At 40.1% G+C, this 9,425-nt stretch overlaps 1 pseudogene; it reads left to right on the top strand.

Annotated features, from left to right (window-relative positions):
• Positions 1-3,228: 3,228 nt before the first annotated feature.
• LOC120551638 lies at positions 3,229-7,059 on the top strand (annotated as a pseudogene).
• Positions 7,060-9,425: the final 2,366 nt, after the last annotated feature.

The raw sequence follows: 9,425 nt of genomic DNA, 5'->3' as shown, positions 1-9,425 counted from the left end.
TGCAAATTTGGTAAGACGTGGCGGACTTTAGGAGCTCCACACAGTCTGACGAGAAAGCGGCAGTCTGCTGGGCTCCATACCCAGCGCAAAGTCACCCTTTGTGGATACTGCATACGGGGCTCCGCGGCCAGCTGCCGGCATAACTCTAATATATTTACGGAATTTTATTTGAATTTCGTCACACCACTTACATAACATCATTCCCCAATGTCTTATAAAGCTAACCGTTGTGTCCGATTTGATTTTAAGGCATTTTTATATGAACGCGCGAGGGCATTTTGGGCGGCACGCCAGCTGCTTGCTATATGTCCCATTCATTACAATGGGGAAATACCGCAGCTAGCTAGCTACACTTTTGCCATAACTAAATTATATTTACAGTTTGAATTTCGTCACGCCACTTATACAACATCATTCCCCAATGTCTTATAAAGCTAACCGTTGTGTCCGATTTGATTTTAAGGCATTTTTATGAACGCGAGGCGTCTTTGTAGGACGAGCAGCTGCTTGCTGTATGTCCCATTCATTACAATGGGGAAATACCGCAGCTAGCTAGCTACACTTTTGCCATAACTAAATTATATTTACAGTTTGAATTTCATCACGCCACTTATAACATCATTCCCCAATGTCTTATAAAGCTAACTGTTGTGTCCGATTTGATTTTAAGGCATTTTTATGAACGCAAGGCGTCTTTGTAGGACGAGCAGCTGCTTGCTATATGTCCCATTCATTACAATGGGGAAATATCGCAGCTTGCTCACTTTCGCATAACTAAAGTATATTTACAGTTTGAATTTCGTCACGGCATGAATATTACAGGTTCCTCAAGGTCTTACAAAGCTTAGCTAACACTTGTCCGATTTCGTTTTCAATTGAATGTATTTTTTTTGGAATGTCAGAGTTAGGAGGAGGCTAGCTAGCTCTCATTGATGGACTCCATCTCACCGCGTCTCTATCAATGAGACTCGCGGACAAGAGGCGTTTATTTCCCGGATTGTTTGTTTAAATAACTCAACACACATACCCATTATAAGATTAACTGGAACCCGCGGGGCTGCGGTAAAAGATTGCGGGCGTATCAGCTCGCTGACACTGCGCGTCAGGGTGGCGATGTAGCAACCCAGGCAGCACCAACACCGGCACTAAACTCCGACACACAGTCGGAGAAAATTTGCAATTAGCCATCCATTTTCGTAAAGCGGCCCATATTTGAGCTTTATGTGGTTGATTTCGCGCATAAAAAGTTTCAGAAGTGAATTTTGTAATGGAATAGCAGAGATCTGCGTGACCTAGCTAGATTCAGAAGACTACCTGATCTCAGGTCAGTTGTGTAGCCTATGTAAATGTTAGCGCGTGACCGTTCTCTTAATACACCCATGGGCTGACAAAGGTTCGGTTTTGGGAGTTTACGGTCCAAACTTCCAGCTTTGTTGGGATTCGCCCGTTTTCAGCGGCAGTTTCAAAATATGAGATTTTCATAGTAAAGGGGTGTCAATGGGATTTTGAGCTTCTATGTATGTCCTATTTACCCACTGAATTGTCCTCATTCAAATATGACAGGGTAAAATCGGTTTTGTATTCTATCACCCCTTTAAAGTACTTGGACTTGCAGTGTTACAGCAGCCAAATCACACAAAACACAGAAACAAAGAGAAAGGAAAGAACAAAATACAATAAAGAGCCCAGTAACAGAATAAAATAAAAGCTGGGAATAGAGACTATGGTAGAACTACAATCAATGGGCCTCATTCACCAACATCTTACTAAGTTTTCTCTTAAATATGTTCTTAAGAAGGTTCCTAAGAAAAGTCTACGTAGGATTCATGACGTGTTCTTAAACAGCAGATTTGTTCGCACCTGTGTTCTTAGCAATGATGAATCCCACGTCTTTGTAACTGAAAGCGCGTGCCAGTTGTTCCTAATTAGCATAAAAAAACGCCCCGCAAATTCCCATATAAGGACATGACACTTCCTGTGCACCTCCTGGGAGACAGGTCGGAGCCGCGGTGGAGGAAGTACTGAATCTCAGTACTTAAATAAAGGTACAAATAACCAGAGACATATTTACTTTAGTAAAAGTATAAGGTGTCCACTACCACAAACAAGGCCTGGCTTTTAAAAAAAAGTTCCTATCCTAACCAGCAAAAAACGGAAATGTGTTGTTAGAATCGGAATGCGGTTGGTTTTATTCATGGATGTAGACCATGCAAGTAAGCAAATAAAGTCTGTGAAGCAGCGCAAATGGGGAGATGTGAAGAGGTCCAGCCAAATAAATAAGATATGAACGCGTCTTACGCAGCCTGGCGGAGGAGTAAACGACGCTGTGGTGAGAAATAGATTGCAACTTTGATTTAAAAACGGGAATAATAAAAACAAACGTTTTCATTTTCACTTTTACCGGAGGCTGTATTACCGAGGGTCAGCGCGCTGTGCCCGGGCTCTGGAGCACCGGAGCCGGCATGGATCGGCGGTGCCCCATATATACCGTATCTACGGCAACCAAACTTTACTGGTGAGACAAACGTGTGACGGTCAGGAAGACGTTTTGGCAGGGGGGAAACTGATCAGAAAATGTAACAGGACGTTGTAGAAATGTAGCGGACTAGAAAGTATAGACAATTGCTGCAAAATGTAACAAAGTAAAAGTCAAAAGTAGGCTATGCACTATTGAGTCTACTTAAGTAAAGTACAGATACGTGAAAATGTAGCCTACTTAAGTACAGTTACGAAGAATTTGTACTTTGTTACATTCTACCACTGCATTTTGGCCATATAAATAGCGATCAATCACCAAATAACGCAGGATTTATTCAGTTTAATTGCTGATGTAAATTGCAGTGTTAGTGTTTTTTTTGCATAATATGATTTTTTTTTCAACAAATGATCAGAAATACATTACAGTACAATACTATCATTGTAAACGACTGTAGAATTAAATAAATGCAGTAACCAATCATTTGGAGCAAAATGTCATCACTCAAATGTGCGTAAGAGTGCTTTTCAGTGTTCGTAGATTTTGTTCTTAGCTAAGAACAAATCCAAGTTAAGAAAACATTAGTGAATGCCAGAATCTTCGTAAAAAGTTCGTAACAAGGGTTTAAGAACACATTTCTTCGTAAGAACGGTTGGTGAATGAGGCCCAATATTTCTATAGTACAAGCACTCTGTTGTTGTCATTACACACACATAGGAAATGCACATCAGTTGTGGAGAGATGCCAGAGTGATGAGTCTGCCACACAGCCTTGCTCAAGGGCACCTGGACAATCCTGCCACCTGCCACCCTCCGGTTCCCAAGCCATGTCCCTACGGACAGAACTACTGCTGCCCCCAATCATTATCGAATGGCAATGTGAAAGGCGTGGTTCATAGTGATACATCTACAGATAATATCACTTGAATCTGCAGCTCTTTGTTTAGCTGTCTGCGCATAACTTCACTTTTTGTTTCACTGTCACTGCTGTTATAGTTTTGTCGGCGGCAATGGCTGTTTGCAGTGAAACTACCTTCTCAGCACCAAACGACAGACAGACAAAGAAACTAACCTAACTGGCCATTTCCCCGTAGGAGTTGAAAAGTGGAAAATTGGTCTGGCATTCACCAGGTGGCCAGATGCACAACTCCAAATGAATGATAACTGTTTGCCATCAAGTGATTGTGCAGATTTAACTCATATATATACTGAATACACACTGTACAAAGACAGCCCCCTGTAAAATACTGTACAATAGTTGTTCAAATCAGTGAAGAGAAATGGCACTGAATCATGTTATCTTTTCTTGCCACATCTGACATTTATCTAGTAAGTACTTCTTAAAAAAAAGACATTGTACCAAAAACCCATCAAATGAAAATGTATTGCACACTTACTGTGGATAATCTCTCCCAGAGAGCACTTAAGGCAGCAGATAGGTAATATAGGTAGTGCAGAGGGCAATAAATGAACTGTGATCTGGAAGAGATGAGATTATGTTGTATATTGTAAATTGATTTACTTTAGCAGTGAACCTAAAGAACAGTGTAAGCGAACAATAAACAAAAGTAATTTGATCGACATTACGGTCCATCTGTCAACAATGGGTGTGAAAGATGTCAGCGATTCCTGGCAGACATTAAATGTTGCAACTCAAATCATTGCAAGTGTAATCACATCAATAATACTGTTAAACAAGCAACACAGATGCATGCAGGCAAACGTCACCAAAGCACATGGTGCTGAGACGTACTGGCACATGCTTGTTTTTGTTGACTTTAATGACGGAGAGGGGGGACAGATGAGTTATATGGACCGTATGTTGCAGAATGACATATTTCTTTGTAACGGACATGATAGCCATCAGCATTCTTTAGATAAGGCAGGTGCACAAGTTTCTGCGGGTGGCTCGTGATGGGCTTGCGTCAGGTGGCTCAACAGCAGGTACACGACTCTTTGACCTCCACTATAAGTATACCAGTCTGTAAAAGACTTAAAACAGGTAGAAAGTGAGCCAAAGGAATTGTTTTTGATTACAACAAAGCAAATTTGCCAAAAGTAGAGACTCAGAAATTGCCATGGAGTTACAAGAACACCTTTTTGACAAAATCTTAAAGAAAGCATCCATATATCCTTCATAAAATGAGCATTCATTGCAGCACTGTTTTATTGCATTATAATTTATTTAAAGGTGCTCTAAGTGATGTGACGCGTTTTTTAGGCTACAACATTTTTTATCACATACAGCAAACATCTCCTCACTATCCGCTAGCTGCCTGTCCCCTGAACACACTGTAAAAAAATGTTGTAGCCCTGAGTCCCTTGCATGTATGACACATACTATTTATGACTGAGTTGACAAAATAAATATCATGAATTTTATTTTATTACTTTAGGTCATCCATGGTGCTATGATGATCACTGTGGTATGTGTCAGCACATGTACAAATAACTACAACTAAAAATGACTTTTTGACTAAAAAGATGACGACAGTTTCAAAGTGATCATCATGTGAAAATAAAGGATTTGGTCTTTTTCCATCTCGACCATCAAAGTACAGTCCGTCTCAATGGCACCTTCTGCCTCAGTCCCAATGCGGCGGCGAGAGCCAATCACCCATTAACATTGAGACGCGTAACGCAATAACTGACCTTCACCTATACAAATTTTGACGACAAACATGCCATCATGTCCATAGTCAACACAGGCCACACAGGTTTGATCAGTGACTTTTATAATAATCCCAAAACAAAACTTATGTTAATGTAGTTTATGAGGGTTATGCTTAAAACTATGACGATCAATCGATTAGTTAATCAACAACAATTTCAATAATTGTTTAATAGTTTCATTCGTTTGTCAAGCAATAATGGTTCTAGCCTCTCAAAGCAGAATATTAGCTGCTTTTCGTTGTCATATATCATAGTACACTGTGTCTTTTGGGTTTAATACTGTCAATTGATCAAAACAAGCAATTAGAAGACATCACTCTGTGGTCTGGGAAATTCTGACTGGCCAGTTTTTACCATTAGTATAACCATTAGTTGCGGCCCCCGTTATGATACATAAGATCCTTATTTGACAAAAGTGTCTAAAATGAATAATTGTTGTTGGCATGTAATCTTTTGTTTGCCCCCCAACAAAACACATTCAAGTCTGTGAAATCATGTAACACTTTTCCTTGTGTTCTCCTTCGACTCCCAGTGACAGTTGAACTGAAGGATGGTATGGTGGGGGTCTCAGGGGGAGGTTTCAGATACGTCTACTCCACCCTTCAGTTATACTTGCATTGCTCCACATCACAAAACTACTGGGTCAGAGCACACAGTGGATTTAAAGAGATACCCAATGGAGGGAGTTACAATAATCAAACTACTGTCTTCCTGCAGTCAAGACATTGTTTTCTAATAGATTTAGCTTTTGCCCTTGTAATGTAACTAATGTCATTAGTTGTGTCTTTGTCCAGATGCACATAGTGAACAAGAGGAATGATTTAACTCTGGATGACAATAAAGATTCCCAATGGTCTGGCAGTGCTGGGATTCTTTTTTGAGGTAACATTAAGTGCATTATGTAATAAGTCAGTAGTTGTGATCAATATCGACGCTATAAATACACAAAAACTTCTTATAATTAGTATAGTGTGTTCATACTGGAAAAGTAAGTTTTAATTTTATTTATTATTTAAGGTGTGTCCTTAGAGCCTTTGTTTTATGTCAAGATAGTGCCTCACATCTTGAAAAAATAAAAAAAAAATGTAAGAAAAGTATTGACAAAGTACACTCAGAAAAGTCATGCATACTATTCATATGGGGGAAAAAAAACTATTTGTGTAAAAACATTTTGCTGTCTTTAAGTTCAATTGGCAGTGTCAGTTTGAAATCCAACAGTGTATCGTCTCATTTCCTACTATAAGTAAACTGTTAAGTATGCTGATTTATTGAATATAAACAGCTTACTATACAGATTAGTACATACTTAATTTAAACAGTTAGTTATATGAAAGTTGGTCATACCACACACTATCTTGCAAATTTAGTTTTCCACTGGTTATACAACTAAAGATTAGCTGAGGACTAGACTTGTCTTTCCAGTTTGTCAAGTTGTGAGGTATGAAAACGGTGACGAACATTCAACAGGGGATACCAATTACTGCTAGCCTGACACAAACTCGAATGTTGTGGGCGGGGTTGTTTGGCTGGCATCCAGGCTAACTTACTGCAACAAACTACCAGCATTTAAACTGAGAATGTTATATCTACCTGCTTTTATTCATCACTAAGCATATTATGTGTATACCTGCACCGATTTAAACCTGTCAAGCCTGACACCATATGACAATCAAAATGCTTGTTACTTCTATGCTCCTGTAGGAATGTTCCTTAGACATTCAGCATGTTTGTCTCTGTAGACAGATCCCACGTGTTATAAAGAGACCTGGAAAAAAACTGCCCCCCTACCTTTCAGCTATTCAAAACATCAGTAAGCCTACTTACTTAGTTTGTTTGCATACATTATAAACACAAATGTGGCACTACATCTTGTGTATTTTTGCTTTAATGCAGGCTCAGAAGTTTACATAACAGAAGAGTGTTGATGACTTCCTGGCGGCGTGAACCAAGCTGCATTCTACTGCTAGAATTGCTCCTTAACCACCCCTTTGTGCGATGTGGTTTGGTCTTTAAGGAGTCTATCAAGGTGGACCAATACCTGGTACGTGCTACTCCACATCTTGTTGCTGCGGATATACAATGCTCAGCATAAGTGAATACACCCATATTAAAGTTGACTAAAAAGAGGAATACAAAATAATCTTTTGGAAATTGATCTTAATGCCTATTTATGGAATGGCCCACCGGAGGAAAATAGGAGAGGGTCATGTATTTTTATTATTTTATTCTTTTATTCATCCAATTTCTTTAGTCTAGGGGGGAGGGTCACCCAACTTTTGTATTCATGAGAACAGCAACATTTCAAAGTGGCTTGTTTGGTGCATATTTATCCATGTAGCTCTCTCAGTCTCGGCCTCTATCACTAGCAGATGGGTCCCTCCCTGTCAGCCAGACAATTTGAGCTATAGCTTTAGAGACCGTGGGATTTTCCAAACTGAATAAATCCCGCTCGCACATATAAACACAAAACTGCTTTGCTAACTCCATGGTGTTGTAACTAAGACATCTGCTGACAAAATAATTTTATTCATTAGCATGATTGCTGTACTGTTTGGTTGAAAAACATCCAAAAAACTGTACGAAAACATAGCGGACCAGACGCAAGCTTTTATTTTGAAAAGTCGAAGCTTGCGCTGCAGATAGAGAGTCGAAGTCCCTCCCCTTCCGGTGGACCTCATGGGACCTTAATTCGGAAAAACTATGAACGGTGTGTCGGTACCATTGACATATGGTCGGTACACAATCCGTTCTACCTGCACGATCCGTTCTGCGCAAGCGCGATCCGTTCTGCACATGCGCAAAATATTCACACATGCGCTGTTGTCATAGACAGTATAATATGTTGTACGCAAGGGGGTAAGCTTCGCTTCAGAACTCAAACCTCTCATGGGATCGCTTTGTTGCTACAAAGCGATCACCTCCCGTTAGCATTCCGCTGACCGCCATTTTGTTTTTACGTCACTTGACAGCGAATAACTTTACATCTGAAGCGTTTAAAGACACTATTTGTCCATTGTTTATTTCTACAGAAACACGAAAATGTATAAAAGGCTCCATTACCTTGTACCTCACGTTATAATTCCGTAGCAGATGTTTTTGTGAAAATAGGCTAACGATTGTGTCATAACCCCGCGACTTACTGTCGCACAGTAGAGGAATTACCGTATAGGACAGGAGAAGCTCGCAGGCAGTTTGGACTTCCATTAGCTGTTTAGGTTTAATTACTAATGTTAACTAGCATGTTAGTGATCAATAATTAGCCTGTGTCTCTGTTATCTCCTTACATGTACCTACACTCTCCGTCTCTGTAAGATTGGGAATGATTGAGATTTCTCTCGGCACAGCTACTAGAAGACTTACAACTTTCAGACACGTTGCTCACGTCACATTTACGTTGTCTCTGTCAGTTGGAGGCTGCGCAGTAAAGCAAGTGATCACCGGAAAAGTGCTTCTAATAGCCTTCACTGGTCTCCGTCCAGAGCAACGGGGTCTATTGGTCCATTATATAATGTCTATGGTTGTACGAGGATTTACGGCACTGCACGATCTGTTCCACGCTTCCGGTCGACAGCCAAGCTAACGTTAGTTTAGCCAACAGCTAATTCGGTAGCTGAGACAGCATGTAATAACTTTAAAAGACCCTCAAAATAAAACTTGAAAATAAATGTTAACATATATAACCCATTAAGTTTGACTTAACGTTATTTTAGACTGAATCTAGCTGTCAGCTAGCGGTTAGCCGAATTAGCTGTTAGCCGTTAGCTTCCCGGTGGAGGCTAGCCATAGGCTAGCGTCAGTGGCGGATCTAGAAAATTTTACATGGGGGGGCAAAGGGGTAGCAAGAGATCTTGGTAGGGTGGCAGGGGAAGACGGTACATGGAAACCCTCATACATAAACTGATATGCCCTACTACGCCCCGCAATGCCCTGCTACGCCCTAAACTGCTACAACTATTATTTCTATTCATAGTTCCATTATCTTTTTTGTTACTATAATTACCATTATTATGAATCATAATTCTCTATATCTGTATCCATCTGTATGTAACCAGCGACCACCACGACCCTGGATATGTCTGATGTTTCTGTTGCACCAAATGCTTGCTCTTGGGAGAATTGTTGGGTCATTGTAACTTAAAGAGTGTGGTCTAGACCTACTCTATCTGTAAAGTGTCTTGAGAAGAGTGAACTGTTGTTGTATATGTAAATATTTACATATCTAACCCTATAACATATACAACAGAATGGAAATAGCCAAAAACTGAAAACACATCATG

The sequence above is a fragment of the Perca fluviatilis genome, chromosome 21 (assembly GCF_010015445.1).
Source record: "Perca fluviatilis chromosome 21, GENO_Pfluv_1.0, whole genome shotgun sequence".
Taxonomy (NCBI): Eukaryota; Metazoa; Chordata; class Actinopteri; order Perciformes; family Percidae; genus Perca; species Perca fluviatilis.
Note: the sequence above shows the minus strand (reverse complement) of the source record. Positions and strands in the feature narration are given on the sequence as shown.